Below are 6,556 nucleotides of genomic sequence, written 5' to 3'. Positions count from 1 at the left end.
CATTGACTTGAAAATATTTATGACCATTTGTTCATTGTGGACCCTGAAGATCATTTCTCCTTTTTATACATCAATGATGGCTCTTGCTGTGGCTAGAAATGGCCTTCCCAAAATGATTGAATTGTTTCCTTCCTCTTCAGTATCCAAAATCACAAAATCTGCTGGGAAAATAAACTCCCCAACCTTCACCAACAGATTCTCCACAATTCCATTGGGTGTTTTGATTGATCTGTCAGCCATGACCAATGACATCCTGGTGGGTTTGAGTTCTTCTATGGCAAGCTTTCTCATCATTGAGAGAGGCATTAAGTTGATACTGGCACCAAGGTCACAGAGAGCTTTGTTGAGAACAATTCTGCCAATGGTGCATGAGACTACAAAGCTTCCTGGATCCTTGAGTTTTGGTGGAATGCCCCTTTGAATCACAGCACTGCATTCTTCGGTGAGTAACACGGTTTCCTTCTCAAGCCAACTTCTTTTCTTGTTGATAAGCTCCTTCAAAAATTTGGCATACAGAGGCATTTGCTCAAGTGCTTCAGCAAAGGGAATATTGATTTCCAGCTTTTTGAAAGTCTCAAGGAACTTATGAAAATGTTGGTCCTTAGTTTCTTTGCTGAATCTCTGGGGATATGGCAGTGGAGGTATAATGCTTTTTCCTACTTGCTGCTGTCCCTGAATCACTTCTTTTGAACTGCGTGGTTGGTTGTTCTTTTCTTTGAGTTTCTCAGTGCTCTTGTTTGGCATCACAACTTGATCCTTGGCTTCATCTGTCTTTGTTTATTTTTCATCTTCTATTGGTCTTCTGCTGCTTTCTGCTTGCTTCTTTGTAGTGTCATTGTTGCTCATCAATGTTCTCCCGCTCCTTAATTGTATTGCCTTGCATTCTTCCTTAGGATTTGGGATTGTGTCACTCGGCAGTGAGCTTGAAGGTCTCTCAACCGAAATCTGTTTGGAGATTTGCCCAATTTGCCTCTCTAGGCTCTTCATGGAGGCTTCATGGTTCTTGGTTGTCATTTCTTAGTGTTTCCACATTTTGTCTATCAAGGTTTCCAAGTTGGTGAGTCTTTGAGATTCAGGTGATGCTTGTGGTGGGTTGTGAGATGTGGATGGTGGATGGTGGGTATTTTGGTTGGTGGGTTGGTTATTAGATTGGTAATGGTTGGGGTTGGGGTAGTTGTTTTGAGGCTTTCTGTAGGGGTTTTGGTTAGTTTGCTGCTGGTTGTGGTTTTGGTTGTTTCTTGAAGTGTTTTGGTTTGAGCTCCTCTGCCATGGTTGTTGGTTTTGGGTGTGATTATCTCCCCATCTGAGGTTTGGGTGGTTCTTCCAGGATGGATTGTATGTGTCACCATACACTTCATTCTGTCCAGAATTTTGGTTGTGCATGTACTGGACTTGTTCTTGCTGCTGCTCCTCTTGAGTTTCTTCATTTTGCCCCCATGTGGATGATGGTTGGCTTGTGTTAACTGCTGCAACTTGGAGGCTATCAATCCTCTTGGCCATTTGCTCAAATTGTTGTTGAATTTGCTGCTGCATCATCTTGTTTTGAGCCAAGATTGAGTCCACTCCTTCTAGCTCCATTACTCCTCTCCTTTGTGATGGTTGGCGATTTCTTTGATGAGCGAAGAAATATTGATTGTTGGCCACCATGTCAATAAGATTTTGAGCTTCTTCTGCTGTTTTCATCAGTTGCAATGATCCTCCAGCTGAGTGGTCAAGTGATTCTTGAGCCTTTAGAGTGAGTCCTTCATAGAAGTTCTGTAGCTTGTCCCACTCAGTGAACATTTCTGGTGGACATTTCCTCAGCAAAGCCTTGTATCTCTCCCATGCTTCATACAGATTTTCAGCATCCAATTGCGTGAATGTTTGCACCTCAGTCTTCAGCCTGATGACTCTTTGAGGTGGATAGAATTCGGCTAGAAATTTAGTCACCAAGTCATCCCAACTAGTGATGCTTTCTTGGGGAAATGTTTCAAGCCATTGTGCGGCCTTGTCCCTTAATGAGAACGGGAACAGCAGAAGCTTGTAAGTTTCAGGATTCACGCCATTGGACTTGACAGTGTCACAAATTCTTAAGAAGGTAGATAGATGTTGATTTGGATCCTCCAATGGTCCTCCCCCCAAACGAGCAGTTATTTTGGACCAATGTGATGACTTATGGCTTCAGTTCAAAGTTATTTGCATTGACATTAGGGGTGAGAATGCTGCTTCCACAATGTCTAGCATTTGCAAAGGTATAGGAGGCCAATACTCTCCTCTGCTGTGGGTTATTGTTAACCCCTCCTCCTGGATTAGATGGATCTCCTTCCATCTCGTGATATTCTTCCTCAGATTCTTCCTCTCCAACAATATTTTTCCCTCCTTCAGCTCTTCTTAACCTTCTAAGAGTTCTCTGGTCAGTTTCAGATAAAACAGGAATGGATCTCCCTGTACCTGACATACAACCAAAACAAAAGAAACACCACCAATAACTCTTCAATCTTTTGCTAGAATAAAGTTTAGTTTAAGCAAAATTTCAAACAGTTAGCGTGTTAGTCAAAAATTAGAGAAATAGAAAAGAAAAAGTGCTTGATCTAGATCTCCACTTCACATAATCATTGTCAATATATTTCAATCCCCGGCAACGGCGCCAAAAACTTGATGTGTATTTTTGGAAAACGAATTCCAAACACACAAAACTAACCGGCAAGTGCACCGGGTTGCATCAAGTAATAAAACTCACGGGAGTGAGGTCGATCCCACAGGGATTGAAGGATTGAGCAATTTTAGTTTAGTGGTTGATTTAGTCAAGCGAATCAAGAGTTGATTTGAGTGGTTTGTATTCGACAGAAGCTGGATTGCATGAAATTAAAAGGGAGAAGGACAATTGCAGAAAATTAAAGAGCAAAGAAAGTAAATAAGCTGAATCTTAAAGAACAAGTAATGTAAATTGCAGAAACTTAGAACGCAAGAAATGTAAATTGCAAAATCTTAAAGTGCAATTAATGTAAATGGCTTGAATTGTAAAGGGAATTGGGAAGTGGATTTGCAGAATTTAAACAAGGAAAAGTAAAATTGCAACAAGCAGGGAAGTAAAAGATGAATTTAATTGCAGTAGATCTCAAACAGAAAATGTAAATTGCTTGAAGAAGCATTCAACAGAGAAATAAAAAGGGAATTTCAGATCTCAGGACCCAAGAGACTAGATAACCAAGTCTAGATCTCAATGCCTTCCTAGATCCAATCCAGAAATCAATTGCAAGAGAATTTAATGATCAAGCAGTAAAAGAAGCAAAACCAAATTCAATTTCCAAAAGTTGCAGTAAAGTGAGACAGAGAGATCTCAAGGTGAGATTGAGACAGAATTTCCTCAATTCTTCAACCCAAGATCCAAGACAAATGTAATTGAAATTGAAAACAAGAAAACTAAGAGGAAGAGAATTCAATTCTCCTCTCCGAAACTCAAAAGCACAAAACAATTCAAAACCAAAAGCTCTCCAAAACTACTCAGCAAAACTAAAACGGAAAGCTCTCAAAGGAAAAACTCAAATCCTAAGCTATTTATACACTTTCTTCAAATGGTCTTCAAGCCTTGAATTGGGCCTTTGCTCTTGATGGAATTGGGTTGATAAAGGCCTTGGTTGATTGCTCTTGTAGTTGGAGAAAGATCCATTGTGAACCGGGTTGAAATCATAAAAGTTTGAGTAAAAGTTTGAGGTCAAACTTTTGCTCAAACGTTGGCCCCCTTGTAAATGTGTGTGGCGCCAACGTTTGCCAAAAAGCTTGAGGCAAACGTTGGCGCAAACTTTTCTCCTCCAGGGTGTGCAAGTGTGGCGCCAACGTTTGCCAAAAAGTTTGAGGCAAACGTTGGCGCAAGCTTTTCTCCTCCAGGGTGTTGGTTTTGTGATGCCAACGTTTGCCAAAAAGTTTGTGGCAAACGTTGGCTCAAGCTTTTCTCCCAAAAGTTTGAGCTAAAGTTTGAGGCAAACTTTTGCTCAAGCTTTTTTTCCTGTGGAGTGTTTTCAATTCTTCCAAAAGTTTGAGCTAAAGTTTGAGGCAAACTTTAGCTCAAGCTTTTTTTCTCTGGTATGTTTTCAACTCTTTTAAAAGTTTGAGCTAAAGTTTGAGGCAAACTTTGGCTCAAACTTTTTTTTCTCTCTTGCTCTTAGCCCTTCCTTCTTCCTTCAACCTTCTTCAAAGCTCTTTTCACCTATCACCAATCAATCAAAACAATCAAAGCTATGCCCCAAATCATGAGATTGTGTTTCTTTCATAATATATGACAATTATAGCATAAAATCTCATGAAAGTGCATGAATTCATACATGGTTTATTGAATCAAAGGAAACATGGAAATCTACCCAATTGGCTTGCTTATGGCTCAAGAAAGTGCATAAAATCAATTGAAAACAAAAGAAAAAGGCTAGTGAAACTAGGCTAAGATGACTTGTCATCACCAACCATGTCAATGAGTTCTTGAGCTTCTGCAGGCGTTTTCTTTAGGTGAATGGATCCACCTGCAGAGGTATCCAATGACATTTTTGATAGCTCAGATAAACTATCATAGAATATATCCAGGATGGTCCATTCTGAAAGCATGTTAGAAGGACACTTTTTGGTCAGCTGTTTGTATCTTTCCCAAGCTTCATAGAGGGATTCACCATCTTTTTGTTTGAAGGTTTGAACATCCACTCTAAGCTTGCTCAGCTTTTGAGGAGGAAAGAACTTGACTAAGAAAGTCGTGACCAGCTTATCCCAAGAGTTCAGGCTATCTTTAGGTTGAGAGTCCAACCACACTCTAGCTCTGTCTCTTACAGCAAAAGGGAAAAGCATGAGCCTGTAGACTTCAGGATCTACTCCATTAGTCTTAACAGTATCACATATCTGCAAGAATTCAGTTAAGAACTGAAAAGGATCTTCAGATGGAAGTCCATGAAACTTGCAGTTCTGCTGCATCAGAGAAACTAATTGAGGTTTCAGCTCAAAGTTGTTTGCTCCAATGGCAGGAATGGAGATGCTTCTTCCATGTAAATTGGAATTAGGTGCAGTAAAGTCACCAAGCATCCTCCTTGCATTATTATTATTTTCGGCTGCCATCTCCTCTTCCTGTTCGAAAATTTCTGAAAGGTTATCTCTGGATTGTTGTAATTTAGCTTCTCTTAATTTTCTCTTCAGAGTCCTTTCAGGTTCTGGATCTTCTTCAACAAGAATGTTCTTGTCCTTGCTCCTGCTCATTTGACAAAGAAGAAGGCACAGAAAAAATAATACTAATATGGATCCTTTATACCACAGTATAGAGGTCCTTGTGTTAGTAGAAGAAAAGAAGAAAATTTGAACACAGATAGAGAGAGAGGGTTCGGATTTTTGGTGATGTAAGGAAGAGATGTTAGTAGATGAATAAATAAATTGAAGGAGATGAGAGAGAAGGAATTTTCGAAAATAATTTTTGAAAAAGAGTTAGTGATTTTCGAAAATAGTTTTTTTGAAAAATGTTAGTAATTTTCGAAAATTAAGATTAAAAAAATTAGAATAAAAAGAATTTTTTTTTGAAAAAGAGGGAAGATATTTTCGAAAATTAGAGAGAGAGTTAGTTAGGTAGTTTTGAAAAAGGTGAGAAACAAACAAAAAGTTAGTTAGTTAGTTGAAACAAATTTTGAAAATCAATTTTGAAAAGATAGGGAGTTAGAAAAGATATTTTGAAATCATATTTTTGAAAAAGATAAGATAAGAAGATGCTTTTGAAAAGATATGATAGAAATTAGTTTTTGAAAAAGATTTGAATTTTTAAAATCACAATTAATGACTTGATTTATAAGAAATCACAAGATATGATTCTATAACTTAAAGTTTGAATCTTTCTTAACAAGTAAGTAACAAACTTGAAATTTTTGAATCAAAACATTAATTGGTGATGTTATTTTCGAAAATTTGATATAAAAATAAGAAAAATATTTTTGAAAAATATTTTTGGAATTTTCGAAAATAACTAAGAAATTTGAATAAGATTTGATTTTTGAAAAAGATTTTGAAAAAGGTGAGATTTTTAAATTGAAAATTTTGATTTGACTCATGAAAACAACTAGATTTTTTTTAAAAAATTTTGAAAAAGTCAAATCTCATTTTCGAATTTATGAGAGAGAAAAAGGGAAAGATATTTTTTGATTTTTGAATTTTCATGATGAGATGGAAAAACATGAAAATTATGCAATGCATGAAATTTTTTTGATCAAAACAATGAATGCATGGAAGAATGCTATGAATGTCAAGATGAACACCAAGAACACTTTGAAGATCAAGATGAACACCAAGAACATGTTTTTGAAAAAATTTTAATGCAAAGAAAACATGCAAGACACCAAACTTAGGATTCTTTAATGCTTAGACACTAAGGATCCAAGAATGCATATGAAAAACAAGAAAAGAAACAAAACATGCAAATGCAAAGATCAAACAAGAAGACTTACCAAGAACAACTTGAAGATCATGAAGAACACTATGAATGCATGAGAATTTTTGAAAAATGCAAGATGCACATGCAATTGACACCAAACTTATAACATGATTCAAGACTCAAACAAAA

The 6,556-nt window shown here is 37.1% G+C and overlaps 1 non-coding gene across 1 annotated transcript; it reads left to right on the top strand.

Moving 5' to 3' along the window:
• The first annotated feature begins 4,569 nt into the window (after window positions 1–4,569).
• On the top strand, window positions 4,570–4,677 carry LOC148545491 (small nucleolar RNA R71). Its single transcript, XR_015901046.1, has one exon. It is a non-coding gene; the product is annotated as a small nucleolar RNA R71 (small nucleolar RNA).
• The last annotated feature ends 1,879 nt before the right edge of the window (window positions 4,678–6,556 follow it).

This window comes from Arachis ipaensis, chromosome B9 (assembly GCF_059453495.1).
Source record: "Arachis ipaensis isolate K30076 ecotype BB chromosome B9, ASM5945349v1, whole genome shotgun sequence".
Classification (NCBI taxonomy): domain Eukaryota; kingdom Viridiplantae; phylum Streptophyta; class Magnoliopsida; order Fabales; family Fabaceae; genus Arachis; species Arachis ipaensis.
The sequence above is the reverse complement of the archived record's forward strand: the minus strand, read 5'-3'. Positions and strand labels throughout refer to the sequence as shown.